This window comes from Drosophila gunungcola, unplaced genomic scaffold (assembly GCF_025200985.1).
Source record: "Drosophila gunungcola strain Sukarami unplaced genomic scaffold, Dgunungcola_SK_2 000016F, whole genome shotgun sequence".
Taxonomy (NCBI): domain Eukaryota; kingdom Metazoa; phylum Arthropoda; class Insecta; order Diptera; family Drosophilidae; genus Drosophila; species Drosophila gunungcola.
In genome coordinates this window covers 1522463-1543424 of record NW_026453199.1, presented here as the reverse complement: position 1 = coordinate 1543424, position 20962 = coordinate 1522463, and the positions used below count along the sequence as shown (strand labels likewise).

The 20962-nt window shown below is 38.5% G+C and overlaps 1 pseudogene; it reads right to left on the bottom strand.

Annotated features, from left to right (window-relative positions):
- Positions 1-2425: 2425 nt before the first annotated feature.
- Positions 2426-20520, bottom strand: LOC128263709 (monocarboxylate transporter 14-like; annotated as a pseudogene).
- Positions 20521-20962: the final 442 nt, after the last annotated feature.

The window sequence follows — 20962 nt, the reverse complement described above, 5'->3', positions numbered from 1 at the left end:
GAACAATCGGAAAAATAAAGGAAAAAAATTATAACTTTGTTGTTTTTTAATTTTTTTTTGTCGTTCTTCGACATATAGTAATGGTTAAAAAATTCAGAATTACGGTTTAAATTTCATCAAAATAGGATGACTATATCATATAGCTCCTATAAAAACAATAATATATAAACATTTTGTTTGAAATGAAACTATTCTATTTTGTAATTTTTTTTCAATTCTTTCAGACTTTGTAATAATTTGATAGTTTAGAAAAACGCTTTTAATTTTATTAAAATCGGAAAACTATCTTATATAACTGTCCGTCCGTTTCTACGCAAACTAGTCCCTCAGACTCAAACCCTATCAGCTGAAGGATTAGTTAAGCTTTTTTGTTTCGCCGGTATGCCCCCATTGCTTTCAGCAGCTCCACCTTGCCGCTCACGTTTTCTAATTTTATTATTTTTATGGGGTCTACAAATTTTGGACCTGATTGTCTCGGCCGTACAATAAAAATGGATTCGACCACAGGGGGCGGAGTAAGATGTAGCGAGAAGCAAAGCTTGTGGAACAAAGTTTTCAAATTTTCGACCTGTGGGACTCCATGCCTCCTCGGCATGCATTTGACCGCCAGTCTGGCATCCAAGTCGAAAACTTGCTGCTTCAGCTCATCTACCAAGCCACTAGGAGGGCCTTTTGCTGCCAATTGGCCAGCCAATTCATTGACTATCGGTTGTAACTCGTCGACTTTTTTTACCTTATTCTCCAGGTGAGTGACACGTTGAGTGGAGGTTGCTGTGGTCGCGGGCCTAACATTTGTGTAAGTGAGTGTGAAGTTTTCAGTTGCTTTTCACTTCTCCACTGTTGGCTTTTATTTAAAGAAAATTAAGTTTTCTTAGTTTTAATTAAGATCCACTGCCTTGAGTGCACAAAAACGGAATAAAATAAATCTTGATGGAGCTATTTATTGCAATTAAAAAATTGATATGCCGGATTTTCCGTGATTTTACGCGTTTTTTCCAGAGCTCCTTATTTGACGACTTTCCCCTTTCTTTTTGCCTTAAGAAAATTAAAGATTTTAAACTTAAATTAAGGAACCAAGACCTAGCTCTTTGACTCCGGACTGGGTCGGAATCACTTTCAGCAACCACATGTTTCAGCAAATATATGTTGGGACGGACAACTAGCTACCGCAAGCAACCTCAGCGAAGTGGTACCGTTAAACACCGTTTTTTTTATAAGGATTATCTATATACACATTTTCAAGATATGGATCGAGCGAGCGTAGTTGGAAATATTTTGGATTTAATAGCTCAGTTCATGGCCTGCTAAAATGATCTTCATCCGATTTTAATCTTCTTAAATTACTATTGTGTGTTAAATCAACAGTGGTCGGCACGCATTCAATAACATTTTTTAAATTAATTTATTAGAGAATGCAAAGGTGGCATTTTTTTCTAAATGTTTGCTGAGATGGGTGCTAAATCAACAAGATATATTATATTACCAAATTATGTAAATACATTATTTAAACATTTTTATGATTTTATTGGGTTTTGTTTGTGAAAATCAGTTAACCCATTTGTGTGGCAAAATTCAAATACATAAGGCATTTTTTGAAAATTTTATTTAAACAAGAGAGAACGCTATAGTCGAGCTGATCGACTACTAGATTCCCGTTACTCAGCTAACAAACTTCAAAATAAATATTCTCCCACAATCGGGTTATGGTCTAAAAAGTCCCTTTTTTCAAACCTACGCCATTTTGTTAGTTCGAGTATTTCTTATTTTGTAGCCTCGGCCAACACTCCATAGTACCGTTATATCTCAATATTATTGTAAAACAAAAATCTTTAAAAAAAGGTAAAAACTTACCCAATTATATGCTAAAAATTTCAAAACATTCAATTAAGTACTATCTATACAAAAAATTACGTTTTTTCGTGGGTTAAACTGGTATAGACGCTTAAGATCGAAGTTCCCAATGCCAGAAACAAAAAACACTTATGTCATTTGTCAATTTACTTTTGTTAAGAGAATTATGTATGGTAAGATAGCGATATCGAATTAGTTATTTTTTTTTTGTTTTACTTATTTTATTTTTTGCAGATTTTTTTTGTTCATTTTGTTTTGGCATGTTTTTAGAAAAAATAGTTATAAAATCATTACTTTTAATTATCTCTCATTCATTTTAATGTTGTATGCGACTTAGGCTATTCTAGTACTGGTAAACAATAATTGTTGTACTATACAATGTAATAGTTACGATTAAACAGTAACAAAAAAAGCAGATGAAAGAAACAAATTAACAGTTTCTAAAATTGTATTGCGCTCCCATAGTTTTGGCCGTTTACCGTATGCACACTTATCTAACTGTGTTTCGTACGCATTTTATAGCCTAAAATCTAATTGATATTTTACGTCGTGTGATACGATAGTTTTTTGCCGATTAGTGGCTTTGGACAGCCTCTTCATCAATTTGTGCTTCTAGTTTCTTTTCCGTTTTGGCTTTGCGTCGATTAATCCAAGGCATAAAGCTCCAAAGACTGACTCCGGCCAACAGCGTCAAGCCAAGAGCGTGGAAGAGAGGATTGTAATCATTGACGGCCTCGAACCAGTAGTTACATAGTGGAGGCCCAACCAACTGAAGCAAGCCGTTAACGAACAGACTTATGCCATAGGATGACGTTACTCGTTCTGTGCCTAGCATGTCTGCCATGATAACGGCAGTAATTCCCACGTAGATTCCAGAAGCGAGGCCAAAAACTGCGCACCAGAAGCATACCGAACTGTAAGACCATGCAAAGGGTAGAAGCGCAAGGGAAAGACCTGATATTGACAAGCCGCCAACGAAGTACCAGGTCTTAGGTATGTATCCCATGTCCGAAAGTGCTGACCCTCCAATACGTCCAATTAGATCAGTGGCAGAGACAATTGAAAGCAGATACGCAGATAATGATTTGTTAAAGCCCCTGGCTTCTCCAAAACTGGGCAGCAAAATAATAAAGTTTGTGTAACTGATGGCATTCGTCGAATTCGACATTAATATGACCAAGTACATCGGGTCTTTTAAGAGGCTTAAATCGAAAAACTTTGACCGTGCTGAGGTTAGCGCTTTGTCCCTGGTTTCGACATCAGTCTGTGATCCATCTGGCCCGGTCGAACCGCCTGCAACGCCAGTTCCACTACTTGTGACTGACCGAAGGGAAAAGTGCGAGGAGTATTCCTTCGGCTGGAAGGACAATGTGCTGCCGTGATATGGTGTGCTGACGTATAAAAAACTGCTGGTTGAGGGCGAGCGTTTAGATAGCCGCGACTTTGACAAATTCCTTAAAGTAAGCTTGTTCGAGCTTGAGTGGTCCTCGGGTACAGCGTACAAAGAAGACTGCGAATTTAATTGTCCAGGTGTAAATGTCTGATTGCGTTGGGGTAACCTCACCGGTGTACTAATCTTTCGAGATCGAGGCTGAAACTCGTCTCCAGGTTTTGAGTAGCTTTGGACAACCGCTGCGGAAGCACTCCGTACAAACTGTAGCTTTTCATCATCGGGTAGGTACAGTGGCGATGGAGGGGAGTTGTAAGGTAACAACTGCTTATCCGCTTGCTCGATATTTGTTGTAGACACGTCTAAATTTTCGAACTTCATCACAATGACAATGTCTTCCTCTTCGGGAATGTACTCTAAGGCCTGCTGTGTACGTCGCACTCGTACCATGTGCTGCTCAACAGGCTCATAGAAAAGAGCAGCTACAAATACGTTCAGGGTAATGCCGCCTATGATAAGACAGGAGCCGTGATAGCCGTAGGTCTCAAGTAGCCAGCGTAGAAGGGGCGGTAGAATTATGCTGCCCAACGCGCTGCCAGAGATGCACAGGCCGTTAGCCAAGCCGCGAAGCTTTGCAAAGTACGACGTTACGATTTAGACTGTGGGTGGAAAAGAGAGCCCAGCACCAATTCCCACCAAAACGCCATAGCTGAAAAAAAAACATGAAACAATTTGGAGCACATATCTATGGCGTCATATTTACCTTACATACAAGTACTCAATTGATGATGCCCAGAAGGAGAGTATCATTCCCAACGAAGCAGAGGCCCCACCAAGAAGGGTGACCGTGCGATACGAGTACTTCACAGACAATATGCTGGAAACGGGACCTGAAATTTGCATTACATAACTATAAAGATGGGCTACTGAGCCTTTGACTAATGCTGATGAAACTTACCCAACGAACTATAAAGAAAATAGCACAGCGCCGGTATCCAGGAGGCCTTCGTGGGCGAAGAGTTGAAAGCTTCGGTAAACTCCGAAAATAGTACTCCAAAACTTTTGATGGTACCAGGGATAAGAATGTTTGTCAAGCACGAACCTAACAGCACAAGCCAGCCCCAACCGCCATCAGGCGGAACAAGGTCATATTCTCTGTCATCTTTTTTGTTGAGTAAACTTACTGTGAAAAAAAATTGATTTGTATTTTAAAGTCAGCGACCAAAAAAACAAAAACTACAACTATGGTTTTTTATTGCAAAGAAATCGGAAAAAAACCAATAAAAGTTATACCCTTGCAACTATCTTATACACAAATTAAAAAAGTATATTCAATAATAAAATTACTAAACTCAAAATTTCAAAATATTTTTAAGCATGCAGGTTATTTTAAATTTATTAATTTATTTTTCAAGATATAAAAAATAAAAATATAACCATATTTTCATTTTTTTATAACTAAAAAAAACGTAAGTTGTTTTTTAAAGCTAACTATGATCTTAATAGTTAATAATTTTACCCTTATTTTTATACCCTTGCAGACCCTATAACGTATATTTATATGTTTTTGATCAGCATCACTAGGAGAGTTGATCTAGCCATGATCGTTTGTCCTTCCGTTTTCTTCAAGAAATAGTAATAGTTAGATATTCGGGATTACGGTTTTAATTTTATTAAAATAGGACGACTATATCATATATCTTCCATTGGAACAATCAAAAATAAAAAAAGAAGGGAAAGTTTCTTTCAAAATAAATATTCCTCCAAAAAATGTGGGTTATATCTGGCGTTATTTGCCGAACTGCATTGACAACACTACAAGCAAGGAGTAGCAGCCCACCCCCCGCTACAGCGACCCTATCTTATGCGTATCAGCGGCAGAGCACACATTAACAGTATAAATCCACATTGACAAGCTTCCCCGAGCAAATTACTCAAACAAATTAAGTGCGAGCATTTATTAGTATGTGTGCTCTCCGTTGCTCTCCGCTGCTTGTTACGCAGGAACTACGTTTTTCTAATATGCAGTGTCGTCATAACAGAACATAACTGCAAAAAATATTCTAAAATAATAGCTCGATTTGGAATTTTGTGTCTACCGATAGATATGACTAACAAATAAGGTCTAACATGTCTCAAAGTGACTTCAATTTGAGGGTGTTAGAGTGGGCGTGGCTCCGTTTTGAAATAAACTTGCACTGCTTAGGAATTACTAGAGTCTGCAAATTAATTCTGTTGTTGTTTGCTGTTTAAAAAAAAAATAATTTTTTTGTTTAATTTTTTTGGTGTTAAACCTTTGTTTACTTGACTTAAGAGTCTTAACTTGAAACTTATACTTTTTTATGGAATGTTATGTTTTTGTGGGATAATTTTGTTTACAGTTTGACAGCACAGCTCGGGACTTTTTTTTATTGTCTTCGAGCGGCGAAACAGGAGATGTTTAACTAAAGTGGGGTTTTTTTTTTACAAACTAAATGAGGAATGGGATTCAATTCGCTAAGCAAAGTAGTTAAAAATTAAAATCGAAAACTCGTTTATAAACAAAAACACGTGCAGACGTGTTTTCGATCGCTCTGCCAGTGTATTTTTAAGCGAAATTCTTAAACTTAAGTAAAAATAAAACAAAAATAAAACTACAACTTTTCAGTTCCTGAACGAAAATCACATCGACGTTATGTTGCTAGAGGAAATGTACCTTACAAGCTATTATAACTTTGAAATACACGTTCTACGGATCCGATCATCTAGATGGCAAAGCCCACGTCGGAACCGGCATCTTAGTAAGGCTTGCACAAGAATTTTTGCAAGCTAAAGCGATAAAGCTACAACTGGGCAACAGCAATCTTGCCGCTGTCTATTGCTTAACTCGCTTTACAGTCTCTGAAGGCCAATTAATTGATTTCAACGATTCACTTCAAGATCGCTCTATATCACCGCTCTAATAAAAAATGTGAAATGACTTCTTAAATTTTAAATTAAGGGGTGGTTCTAATTCAAAATTATTAGAAATTCTTTATTTATTTAAAAAAATATTTAACAGGCCATTTTTCAAAGCGGGGTCCTGGCCCCTATGGAACGCCTTTACCCTTTAAACGCGTTTATCTCAAACCCAGGTTTTTTGATACTGCGAAAAATCTCATTTAACAAGAAAGGAAGCAAGCTTAGGCAATTCGAAGTTTTTATATTCTTGCAGATATTGCAAAAAAAAATAAGTCTTCCTAAGTCAATCGTTGCTATAGCAGCTAATATTGATTTCCGATTTGAATAAATTTAAAAGCGTAATTCTGAATTATTATATCATTACTAATCCATAAAAAATTAAAAAAAAAGTTAAAAATAGAGAAGTTACATTTTTATTTTCATTTATTTTTCTATAATATTCTGGTTGTTCTCATGGGAGCTATTTGATAAAATAGTCAGATTTAAATACAATTTTAATCGTTATTCTGAATTAACAAACCATTACAGTATCTCGCGACAATAAAATTTAAAAACAGTAAAGTTATATTTTTGTCCCCTTTTTACGCCGATTGCTGGGAGCTATATGCTTAAGCTGTCCGATCCGGCTCGTTCCGACTTATATACTTCCTGCAACAGGAAGAAATTTTTTGGGAACGTTTCATGCAGATAGCTTCAAAACTGAGAAACTTGTTTGCGAAGATCGACTTTCCTAGTGATGCTGATCAAGAATATATATACTTTATAGGGTCGGAAATGTCTCCTTCACTGCGATGCAATCTACTGACTAAAATTATAGTACCCTCTGCAAGAGTATAAAAACGGTTCATCTTGTTTTTTTGTCTTGCAAACATTTTTTAATGAAGACGTATATAAAAGCTTTTTGTATCCTAAAACCGATTTTTTCTATGTTCTTTCATTGGCCCACAAATAAATTCCGAATTTCGCTTACTTTTTGGTCGTTTTTGGTAAAAATAATAGCTTCGGAGAAATAGGGTTTAAAATTTATACGTTTTAGGAAATGTAACCTGACTACTCGTCGCAGTTCAGTCGCGTTTTTCGCGAAACTTTTTAAGTTGAAACCGCCATATTCTGTGTTTATAATTGCAAAACCTTTTTTTTGTTGTAAGTGTTCTTTTAAAATTCATTTTTTAATTTGTACAATTTGTAACACCCAGTGGACAGAAATACGATAGTAAATATATATCGTAAAATGATATAAATCAACGAGCGTAGACGGAAGGCTCGCTTAATGTTCTCAAACAGACTTAGAAAAGAGCGTTTAGTGAACTAATAGCAATCCATAATATTTCACCTTTATGTGCTTTTACTCACTTTTAAGCTCGTTTGCGATAATTATATTTATTTAGCCCTTTTGTGGTTTTTTTAATGATATGTTTTTTAATTTAATTTATGATCAAGCTGACTTTAAATTATTAGCTAATAAAAGCCACTTTGTTTTAAATATTTTTATCCTTATACGGCTTTAGCGCTACCTGCTAAAACGTCTACAAATCCAAACGTCTTATGTTCAAAACGGGTTGGGTCTACTTGGTCCGTAAATATGTTGTTTTCCTTTAAATTTATTTATAATTACAGAGAGTTTTATGAGATGCATAGAGAAGGTGTCCTCCGAGGCCGTCAAATGAACAAACAAAATCCAGTCGTCAAAAAATATTACTTTTTAATTATATTTAATATTAAAGTTAACACCGGCCAAGCGCTCTCTTCCCTTCACCCCCTCTCGTCTTCCACAACACTCGACGGCGTTCCTTCCCTTTAACCTCTTAACAACGCACCGACGGCCACACAGCGACAACCTTAAATTCAAGTGGGCGCACCACGACAACATTGCACTGAAGTGGCCGCTGAGCCAGAGGACCGACAGCGCCAGCGACAGCAACAGCGAAGCAGGGATGCAGCGACAGAGTCGGAACGTCAGCGACGTCAGAACAACAGCGGCAACAAGGGAACGACAGCGGCAGAATTGCAACGGCAGCCACGTATCAGCGGAAAAGAGCTGCCCGCCCGTTATCTGCCGCAGCTATAGCCGCCGCTACCTCTACTCCTCGCTGGGCCCAGGCAGAAGTGCAGCGCGAGCATCTGGAGCGCAGCAACACTTTGGGCGGAGAAACCAAAACCTCTGCCGTCGGCTTTGGTATTAACGCTGCAATACGCTGATGACAAGGCCACTCCGACTTCTATTTAATAGGCAATTCACTTGGCACCATCACCCGAATCGGACGCATTCTTGTATTCTTGAACCATAATCAATTGATTCAAGCTCGCGAAAGTGGGACCCGGAAATTTTGGGATACCCCAACAAGAAAAAAAAGAGAAGTAAATGCTAAAAATAGCAAATACATAAAATTACTAAAAAGGTGAATCTAAAAAACGAAAAATTATTTTCCATGAAGGAATTGAAAAAGAAAATTAAATAAAATGTGGCGTTGTGTACGACATAAGAAATGTGCGAAATACAAATACCCGCACCGGTGGGGATGCTGCCTTTCAGAGCTGGCATTCCCCACGGGCATAAAAAGTTGTAATAAATAAAAAAAAAGTCAGTGAACCTGCCGCAGCGATATGTCCACGCACTTTGCGGTGTGGCGTATTCGCGGACCCAAAGTGCTGCGATTAATAAAACGAAGCAATAAATTCTTCATTTAAATGAATCACCGATAAGAACGCCATAAAACGATAAAAGGGCCCAACACAAACTTTTGTAGTACATCAAAACACACAACCCGATTAAATTTAAATTAATTTAAATTAAACAAAAAAAATTTTACTTTCGCCTAAATTAACTAAGTCCGAAAATATAAATATGGAAGACGTGAAGAAAGTTTTAAAACGGTCCTGACTACCCAGTTGGTAGTAATGATGGATGAGGTTAAAAAGGTGGGAAAGAGAGTAGGTACCCTTGAGTCCGAATATGAAAAAGTAACACAGTGGCAATTACCATTACGGCACCCACGCACTGGGTGCGAGCTAAGCTAATCGTCGGCCGTATCAGATTGCGTAAAAGAGTTACGTTTCTTGGATAAATAAGGCACAGTTTATTGTGAATGACTACGAAGCCCTTATATATTTCCGTCCTTATCTTAATTAGACAGAAAATTAGGGGTAACGCAGATTTGGCGCTCATCACGTACGGAAATTACAAATGCTTTCCTTGCTGGTCAAAGACACTAGGCACTGAATGCATTTATAAGGGCTTTAGCCCCGACCGAATATTATCAAGAATCACGCGATGACCCCTACCACAAACATAATGGTAATGGAAAAGAGGTAGAAAAACTGGAGGACGACTCATTTTAGGGGGTAGATTCAGATTCTCATTTGGAAAAAGTAAGACCCATCAGCGAAGAAGGTCAACCGATGCCTCTCTAGCGTAGCATACACAGAGTATGGGATGTTAAATGGGGCTAAATGACATTTTCTAATAGACACTGGCGCTAAGAATAATTTGATTAGCCCCACAAATTCGGCCGGCTCAAAAACATTATCCACGCCATGTTTTGTCCAATCCGCTGGGGGTAATAATTTTGTAAACCAATGGGGAACAACACTGTTCTCACCTTTTTTGTACTTCCGGGACTAAAGTCTTTCAACGGCATTTTTAGGAGACAACACGCTGAAAGCCTTAAAGCCCGGATCAAAAGGAAAAACGACCTGTTGACAATAACACCCAGTATTAAAATACGCTACCTGGCAAAAAAAAAATCATTAAATTTACATCCAATGCTAGAAACATCTAAGCTTGCTAAGGAAGCGTTAAGTGCACTTATTTACGAATATTCTAGGATCTTTGAGCCACTTTTGCTCGGAGAGGCCGTGGACACGAGCGTTAGGGCTGAGATTCGCACAAGAAACTCAGACCTTGTATACACAAAGAGCTATCCCTACCCTATCAACATGAGGGAGGAAGTTGATAGACAAAATGAAGAACTCTTGCGGGATGGAATCATCAAACCATCAAAAAGACACTATAACTAACCGGTTTGGACAGTTCCAAAAAACCTAAACCGAACGGAGAGAAAAAATACGCCGTCACAATCGCAGACTTTTGTCCGATACCGGACATCAACTCCATATTGGCAAGCCTAGGAAAAGCCAAATATTTTACGACCCTCGACTTGACATCGGGATTCCACCAACTTTACATGTTAGAATCAGATACCCCGAAAACTGCATTTTAAATTTTAAACGGCATGTATTAGTTTCTTAGTCTTCTGCTTGGTTTAAAAAACGCCCCAGCAGAAATTCAGAGAATGGTCTTCAGTGAGGACTATGACAGCCACTGTATTTGACAACCTGGAAAAAGCCAAACTCCAGGTCAACTTAAAAAAAAAAAACTAATTTTCTTCAACACATGTTGAATTTTGGGTAGAGTAATAGAGGGTGTCATAGAAAAGTGACATTAGCCAACCTTCGATCGTATTTGTATGGTGCTGGTTCTATTACGATTTACACCGATCACCAGTCATTAACATTTGCACTGGACAGTGAAAATTTTAACGCCAAAATAAAACGCTATACAAACCTGGGAAGTCCTATATAGTGCCCGATGCTCTTTCACGTGTCACAACATATGTAAATCACTTGGGCTCTGACACAGCCTCCGAGACAGATTTCATAGCAACAATTCATAGCCATTTAATTCACCATTTCGAAGCCCCGATTAATGCCTAGCGAAATCAGTAAATTTCTATTCAGATGTGTCCGATTATTTATGCAAACACCCACATCCTGGATATGTGCGCAACACTATACCAACTAACGACCACACCCCATCAAACCTGGTAGATTCCCTTAAGACACTACTTATAACTCCGTCAAACCTGCTGATACCAAAATTTCAAATTATAAAAGATCCGCATATAGCAACGCTTAGTAGCAGATATCGGCGAATATCGATAGCTGTGAGAGAGAAATAGACGCACTTTTGTGTAGCTCCGCTTTAAACACCGAAAAACACATTAAACTCGGTTTAAAAAAATTAAAAACTGCTTACGGCAGCTGCATAAATAAGAGTATAACACATTAAAGTTCTTGTTGCCCGGAATAAATCGGCTTTAAGCAGTAAATCGCTTCTTAATAAATCCACAATTTTTAGTGCAACAACAAACCAATAAAGAAACAGTGCATAGCAAAACAGAGCACAGAGACAAAACACTCAACACATCAAAACACTCAACTCAAGCAAAGCGACTTAGGAAGGAAACTCACTCCGATCTGAAGGGAGCCCGTGACTCTGATGTTCAACTGCTTCACACGATCGACCTCCGATTTTCCGAGCTAAAGGAAAGTCTTGCAGGGGAGATCCGTGATGGCGAGGCACGTATAACCGGCACTCTGGAAGAAAAATTTAAGTTAATAGCAGCTGACTGGAACAAACTTTCACTGAGAGTCACTCAATTGGAGAGCGAGGTGAGAGAGATGGGGATGCTGAGGTAGCGGGTCCAGGAGCTGGAGGCGAAACTGTCAAAAAACTGCCAGGATCAGCGCGTTGACGAGTTGGAGGTAAAGTGGGTGGCCTCCTGCAACGCACAGGCGGCGTCTGAAGTCACCTGTGACTTGCGTTGGCATGGGGTCCCACAAGTCCAGGGGGAAAATGTGAAAGCACTTTTTCACGCACTGTGCATCTCTCTCAAACTGACCCCGCCGCCTAAAGTACGTACGATTTTTCGAATGCGACCGCGAAAACAGTAGTGGATCCAATTATAGTTATTAAAATGGAACACGTGCATGATAAGGCGACACTGCTGCGTGCGATTGGGGCATACCGAAAAGAAAACAAAACGCAACTGAGCTTAAAGCTCATCGGCCTAGACTCGCCAGCGTTTATATATATAAACGAACAGCTGACCAAAACAAAATATGAAATTTTCAAGCTGGCGATGCATCTCAAGAGTCTGAAGCGCCTAACAGCTGTTTTCTCTCGCCGTGGAGATATCTTCGTAAAGGAGAGAGAGGGAGCTGCGCTGAAAGCTGCTAGTTCTGGGACATTAAATGATAATTCATTTCGCACCTAAGAGGCGCTTATATTTATATTCCATTGTTGTGAAATTATTAGTAGTTTTATTATATTTATATAGGATTAGTACCAGTCGCATTAATTTTAATTTTATTTTGTTTCTTGGTGTGGTGTGTCTTTATGTCATAAATATTTATAGACTGCGAGCGCAGCTAATATTTCAATTAAATAATTTAAAATGGGTGACAGCAACAACAATAACATAAATCCAAATCGATCGAATAGTCATGCGATGTTAAGGATTCTCGGAAAGAAGAGAGCTGGTCTTAATGTGTGTCATATAAATGCGCAAAGCCTCACACGAAAAATTGAAGAATTTAGATACCTCTTTATCAATTCGAGCGTAGATGTTATATGTGTTTCTGAAACTTGGTTTGTTCCTAATTTATGTGATGTATTAGTTAAATGTGATGGCTATAATTTGCATCGCTCTGATCGTGATAGTCATGGGGGTGGGGTTGCAATATATGTTAGTAAAAAGTTATGTTCCACGTTTATATGTAAACACTCAACCAGTAGTGCAATAGAAATAAGATGCCAAAGATAAGCTACTAATTGGGTGTATATACCGTCCTAACTGCCGGATTGACTATGAACAATATTTAAACATCATTCCTGACGTGTCAATTAATTATTCAGACGCCATTATAATAGCGATATTTTAAGGGAATCCCACCTTGCAGAGGACATGAAATCGCTGGGGATGAAGTTGGTTAACTTTGTGTCCCCTACGCATTTTACCAAAAGTCGCAACTCGCTTTTAGACTTATTTTTTGTGTCTAATACAGACAAAGTATATACATATGACCAACTTATTGTCCCATCGTTTTCAAAACACGACCTCATATACTTGACTTACGCACTTGACCTACAATACCTTGACCATCCAATAGTTTTTAGGGACTTTAGAAATATCAACTATGACCTTTTGGACTCCACCTTTAATTTGTGCAATTGGACTGACATATATTCCCTTTCCGAAGTTGACGAACAAGTTAACCTTTTACGAAACAATATTTGTTATTTATATAACTGTCTTGTACCTGTTCATAGCAAAGTTATTCGTGTTTCTGAAAAAGCATGGTTCCAAAGAATCATCAAAGACGCAATATTGCAGCGTGACGGGGCGTACAATAAGTGGAGAAGGTACAGGACACCTCAAGCTTACGCAGTGTTCAAGTCATTGAGAAAAAAAGTGACCAAACTTACTGACACCTCAAAGACATATTTCTATTCCCATAAATTCAACAACGCATCTTCCACTGCTCAGACATGGAAAATAATTAAAAACCTGGGAATATGCAAAGTTCAACCAAGACTTGTACAAGACATGAATGTAAATGAACTTAATAAAAAGTTCTTAAGCTGCACAGTACCTGAAATCACTGATAATAATTATCTGAACCAACGATTTGTACCTGAAACTGTCTGTGATATTAGATTTAGGTTTTTGTGTGTTAATCAGTGTGATGTCCTTCAAAGTATACTAAAAATTAAGAGTGACGCCACTGGGTCTGACAACATAAACCCTAAATTCTTAAAAATTCTGCTGCCAAAAATCCTGCCATACATAACCTATACCTTTAATACTGTACTGACAAAATCTACTTATCCGGACTGTTGGAAAGCGGCAAAAATTATTCCGATTCGTAAATCAAATAATGAGTACAGACCCATCTCCATTTTACCATACCTATCAAAGGTATTTGAGAATCTCATGGCTGATCAAATTAATAAATTTATGTCCGACAATGCAATGCTTACTAATAATCAGTCTGGTTTTAGGAAAAACAGAAGCTGTACCTCAGCTATTTTAAAAATTGCAGACGACATAAGGGAACAAATAGACGAAAACAATGTTACACTCTTAGTTTTACTGGACTATAGTAAGGCCTTCGATACAGTAAACCATAATGTCCTTTGTGCAAAACTACGTAATATGTTTATGTTTTCTAAAACTTCTGTCAAAGTTGTATTTTCGTACCTACGAAATCGTCTTCAATCTGTTGTACTGTCTAGCGTTTCGTCATTATATGAAAATGTTAATCGTGGTGTACCCCAAGGGTCTGTGCTTGGTCCCTTATTGTTTACCTTATATGTTAATGACCTTCCCAATGCGTTATCTGAATGTAATGTACACTTGTATGCTGATGATGTCCAAATGTATGTAAGTCGTCCTTTAAACAGAATAAATGAATGTATAGATGTTTGTAACAGAGAACTTGAACGTGTAAATGAGTGGGCCGGCAACAATGGACTTGGGATCAACCCATCAAAATCAAAATGTCTTGTCATAAGTAAAATAAAGATAATTTTTAACAATTTGCAGCCACTGAGTATGAATAGCACGCCACTTGAGTACGTTAATACAGCTGTAAACTTAGGTTTTACATTCAACAGAACTCTTACCTGGAATGATCATATTACAAAGTCTTTAGGGAAAACATAAGGCATAATAAGGGCATTAGCCGTAACTAAAAATTGCCTGCCCACCCATATACGTTTACTAATAGCTAAAACCTGCATTGTCCCAGCGCTATTTTATGGAGCAGAAGTTTTTTCAAACTAAATGAATGGATAGAGATGCAAAACCTTATTTTTCTGCCAAAAAATTATTTTGCAAAAAGAACCTTCGTATCTTTTTGAAAAACTTCAATTAACATCCTCTAGAAGAGCAAATAATCTTACTTGCATAAGACCTAGATCATTGACATCCGAAAGACAATTTTTAATTAATGCTATTCGATCATGGAATCAGCTCCCAAACCATCTTAAAGATATAAGCAGTGCCACGCAATTCAAGATAAAATTATTCACACACCTTAAAAACGCTATTACGTAAATAAAAGTAAAAACAGAAGTCGACTTAAGTTAGTTTTTATGAAAATTAGTTTTAAGTTTAATGTAACAATTCAATATTTGCAAACTCTTAGTGACAAGCTCATTAATTTATAAGTTCCAAACTTGTAGCGTTAGGATGAAATTTTATAATAAATACAAATACAAATATATTATGTGATTTGTGGGTCGGCTGGCTATACTTCCGTGACGTGGGGTCGGTAGATCGTGGTTGCCGCTAATGGTCCTAGCCGCAATTGTTAGAGATGGAGTCGGTTGGCCTCTGACATCAACTGTAGAAATACGTTGATTAGGTTGAGAGGGTAACTGCCCTCTTTCACCCGCTGGCCTTAAGACTCAGTCGGGGTATAAAATAATAAGTCGATAACGGCGATCGCCGGAGTTTCAGTTGAAGAGCTTTGGCTCTTTATTTATTGGAATACAAACGTGAACCAAAATTAAGTTAAAAAAAAGTAACACGTATGGCCGGATGCTCGTGGCATCTTTGCTGACCAAACACAAAACTGCTAAAGTCATACGATCGCTGGCCACCAATAGCATAAAGGCACGGCCCATAGCGTAGTACTTTGCTGGCTCAGAACTTGGAGACCATAAGGGTGGTACAATATTTGGGTGCCATACGTGACATATATTGGTATAATAATCAGTCTTCAGTCAGGTCTCATTGCGATCGGACGTACTTTCTTCTTAGCTATGTCAATCTGTTCCGAATGCAATTTTGAAGTAACCGCCGCGCAGTCTCTCTGTTTCGATGCGATTCGGTGTTCTTCTCTTTGCCGCCGCGCTTTTCACATTGCTTGTGTCGAATTGCAGCCGGATGCAATTAAATTGCTAACGAACCTGCCAAACCTACTCTGGCAGTGTAATGGCTCTGTTGTCCATAATGACTCTCACTCCAAAGTTGACGAAATCAACAATAGAGTTATTGAACTGGAAAGACAATATATGGATTTAAATACCAGATTTCTTAATGCCCTGCCGAACTTGTCTAATCATGTCGATACTATGCCGCGGAACCAGACGGCCATTACCACTGCAGCTCCAATTGCAGCGTTTCCCATTCCATACAACTAGTTCCGAAATTTCTAACTTAGAGTTTCCTGATGTGAGCTCTGTTCCGGTGCGTAGGATGAAAAAGAAAATTCATAAAACCAAAAAGAAACGCCAAGTTGGACTGTCCCCTAGCTGTGATGCATTTCAAGCTCTGCCAAGCAGAAATTATCTTCACATTGGAAAAAGCCGGAGGCGTTGTGCAAATATGTGTCCGATAAGCTGCATATCCAAGTTAATACCATATCTTGCAACAGCCTGGTAAAAAAAGGATGTGGACATTTTGTCGCTTAAATTCATAAACTTTAAGTTGGGAGTTTCTGGGCAGCATTTTTCCACTGTTTTAAGTGGCGAATTTTGGCCTCAATTGGTCAAGGTAGGCCGTTTTATTCATAGGGACAGACCAGTTCAAGTAACTGTTGTGGATAACCCACTTATTGGAGGACCTCAGCGTACATCAACACCTACGGCAGCTTCAAAAAACCCCCAGTAATTGGCGCTGATTTTGTTACGGGACAATTTTTACAGCCAACTCTTCATCTGCCTACTCTTCCCTTGCAACAACAACAGCTGTCTGCTATGACTTCGGCTTGCAGTGCATTTCTCAGAGAGACGTTTTCCTCTCGTTCCGATGTCCTCCAGCTGGACCAACAAGAACATCTGCATTTTTCTCCGCCCGCTTTGTGCGATGATTACCAAACTTCTCGATGCTCAGATCGCGCTCTTCAAACGTACCAACAACAACATTTGGATACGCATTTGTTGTCCGTTTTGTGCACTTCGCGACAAATATCTGGTTCGGCTTTGACAATCATGCTGAACGCGCTCTTCGTTGCGTTTTGCTCCGATGCAACAACAGTTTCGCTGGATATGATGCGTGTTCTCTTTGTAGTTGGCCTTTCTTCAGTTTTCGCCGCTCTCCCGACCTGAAACTTTTCTTCGCATGCTGGATTTGATGACATCGACCTCTTAAGACGCATTCTCATATCATTCTCATTGTTGCCGGGCGTTGACGATGTTCTTCGGATATCTGACGTTTGGGAGCTCTTGGGGTCATCTCTTCAGTTGCTCAAACTGTTCTCAGATCACTATCTGCATAAGCAAGTATATACAAGGCTGCTTTCTTACTCTATTGATTATAGCTCATACGTGCCTGAGTTATTATACACCATATCATTGGAACAGTTCTTTGATTCGAACCAGTTCCTGATTTATCGTAAAGATAGGGATGCTGACAAAACGCACTTTCAAGAGGTTGAGGAGTTATTGTGGCAGTCCGACGCACTCTTCTTTACGAAAATATTATTCTTTCAAATGAGGATTCATTGCTGGACCAGATTTGCGTTTCAGTTCATGGGCCATCTGAAAAAGTTGTATTTATTGCATCATACATACCACCTAACATCGACTACAGCCTCTATGAGGCACATTTGGATAACATTTCATGCGTTCATCAAGGCTACTGGATACCGATCATATCTGCGTATTGGGTGACTTTAACCTAGGTTCCCTGTTGTGGGTGCAGGATCCCCACTCTTCTAATTTAATTCCCAGCAACGTTCACTTACCACATGAGATCCTATTAATTGATGACTTGTTCACTATAGCTTAACCCAGATAAACCCAATCTTTAACTGATTAAATAGATTATTAGATCTAGTTTTTGTTAATTCAGAAATCAATTATTCTATAAGCCTATGCGAATGTCCTATTTCGAAATGCGATGTTCATCATATGCCATTGCTTTTTAATTATCAATTTTATACTTTTGAGCATGAATTACCTCAAGTTTCATTTTACACATTTAATGAAAATAATCTACTTGCTGTTCGTAATAATATAATAACTGTTAATTGGTCTTCAGTTTTTTCGCATGCTAGTGTTGATGATTGCTATTTAAAATTTCTTAATATTATTTTTGATATTCTCAAAAGGAATTGTCCTCTGAAGGCACGGAGTCCTTATCGGCTGCCATGGTACACAAGTGGTCTAAAAAAAATATAAAAACCATCGTAATAAGTTTTTCAAACGATATCTGGCAACTCGTAACTCTCTTGACTGGGAACGATACAGGGAGAAAAAGCGGGAGTTTGAATTTTTAAATAAATTTCTGTACAACCAGTACATTGTCAATGTTGAGAATGGTCTTAAACAAAATCCTAAAACTTTCTGGAGGTTTGTAAATACAAAAAAGAAGTTGTCTTCTATACCTTCTACTATGACTATGGATAACATTATTGTTTCCTCTGAGCTGGATGTGGCAAATCTTTTTGCAACATTTTTTAATTCTAACTTCGAACCTCTTAGTGATTGCAACCATCTAAAACATAGAATAATATTCCGTTTCTTCGTAATATTCAAATTTTTTTAGTGTCCTTCGATGATATTCATCAAGCGGTGGACGTTTTTGATGATAATAATACGCCTGACCTGGATGGGATTTCTCCCTGTTTCTTTAAAAATTGTGTCTCAGCACTTTGTCAGCCTCTGAAATTAATCTTCGACTTGTCACTTTCCAAGGGGACAAATGGAAAGAAGCCACGGTTACACCAATTCATAAATCGGGTAGTAAATGCCTGATCATTAACTATCGACCCATTACCAAATTGAGTAACACATCTAAACTCACCAAGCATCTTTTCTTTCTTGTGAAGCCCTACATTTCGACCAATCAGCATGGGTTTATGTCCGGTAGGTCTACTACCTCAAATTTAGCTGTTTTTAGTAATTGTTGTCTCAATGAATTTCAACGTCAGTGTCAGGTAGATGGTATATACTTGGATTTTGCAAAAGCATTTGATAAAAAAGCATAAAAAGCATAAAAAAAAGATAAAAAAGCATTTATCAAATGCTTTTGCAAAATCCAAGTATATACCATCTACCTGACACTGACGTTGAAATTCATTGAGACAACAATTACTAAAATCAGCTAAAAGTTTGCCATAAAGCACTTTTCGCCAATTGGCAATTGGGCTTTCTTCCCTCGTTGCTAAAATTGATTATATCATCTTTGGATCGGAGGACCTATCGGGTCAACATTAATGGTAATCTTTATTGCACATTTGTTGCAACATCAGGCCTCTCTCAAGGTAGTGCCCTTGGCCCTCTTCTTTTTATAATATTTATTAATGACATTTCCTGCTGTTTTATGAACTCAAAATATCTTTTATATGCTGATGATAAAAGATTTTTAGATCTATCCGTTCAGTTGCTGACACTAGCCTGCTTTAAACTGACCTGAACCTCGTTAGTGCGTGGTGTGTCAATAATTTGCACCCAAAAAACTTTATTTAAATGCTATTTCGTCATGTTTAGTAATCTGACTTTTGATATTTTAAGTCCCTATTCATTGTACTAACAGCTTTTGCCACACCAATGTGAGTCTTTAGACCTCGGAGTCTTGTTTGATTGTAAATATAGTTTTTTTGAGCACCTTAACTATATTATACCCAAAGTCTATGCTATGTTTGGGTTTGTTAGGCGATATAGTATGCATATTGACCCTTATACTAAACTTACACTCTATTCAGCATTTGTGCGCTCCAAATTAGATTATGCCTCTTTCATTTGGAATCCTACGGCCACTTCGCAAGTTAATAGAATTAAGCGCATTCAAAAAAATGTCTCAAATTTGCTTTTTCCGCACTTAATTTTGCTGACATTTTGGCATCTAACTCTAGCAGATGTCGTCTTGTTCATCTCTCTAGCCTTGAAGACCGTAGGAAAATACAAGCCTCACTTATCCTGGATGACCTTTTGCTGGCAGCCTTGATTGCCCTGTGTTGCTTTCCAAAATAGACTTTTGTGTGCCATGCAGGTCTTTACGTTCTCACGAACCACTTTTTATTAAGCATTGTAGGGCTAAATATGCCCTTTATGAGCCTATTTGTCGGGCTCTTCGACTATATAATGCTTTACCACCTAGCATGCTGTTCGACTTCAGTTCCAACAAGCAATTAGTGCGTTATCCTTAAGTTGAATATTTTTTGACTTGTATTGTTTAGTTTTAAGATATATATTGATGTAGCCAGTAAACATTGTTTTGTCGAATAAATCAATAAATAAATGAATATATAAAGATTATTGACTGATATATAAAACTGTAAAATGATATATAAGAATATATAAATGGATTAATAAAATATAAAATTGCCCTGCCTAGCTTACGCTAGGCTACCCCCTTAAGTTGGTCGCCGTCCTCGGTGGTTACCAATTCGTCGATGGCCTTCTGCAATTTGAAAGTGGTTCGCTTCCGACTCCAGCGTTGTTGCAATGGGATCAAGCCGCACAATGTAAGGCTAACCGCGACTCCTATGGCGAACCAAATCTTCGGAGATCCCCCGGCCGACACGTCGTCTCTAAGCTCCTGCATAAGGCGTTCGTTCGTTCATCCGCTGCAGTAGCGGTAGGCTTAGTATATGGTCGTGCCCTGTCATATTGAGTAGGGGTGAGGCCGCGATTCCCGGACTATTATTAACCGTGTTTTTGAGGTTAAGGTAGACAGAGTCGTTTATGATCGCTTTCCTCTCAAAAGTGATGCGATGGGCCCCTTTTATTATTACCATAGTGGGCCCGTCGTCAATGGTAACCCTCGTCCGTTCTTCGTTGACGATTATTACCCCGCCATCAACGAATATAAGGGGTTCCAGGTTGCTAGGACGAGTGCGGCAGGCAGTCGCCCCGCCTGCGTGCAGTTGACGGGCGCAGGTGTCGTGGGTGGCCCCTTGCAGAAAGTGGCCAAGTTGGTGGAGGCGCAATCGGAGACCGCTAGGAACCCGTTCTCACATTCCGATACTGTGTTGTCCAACAACAAT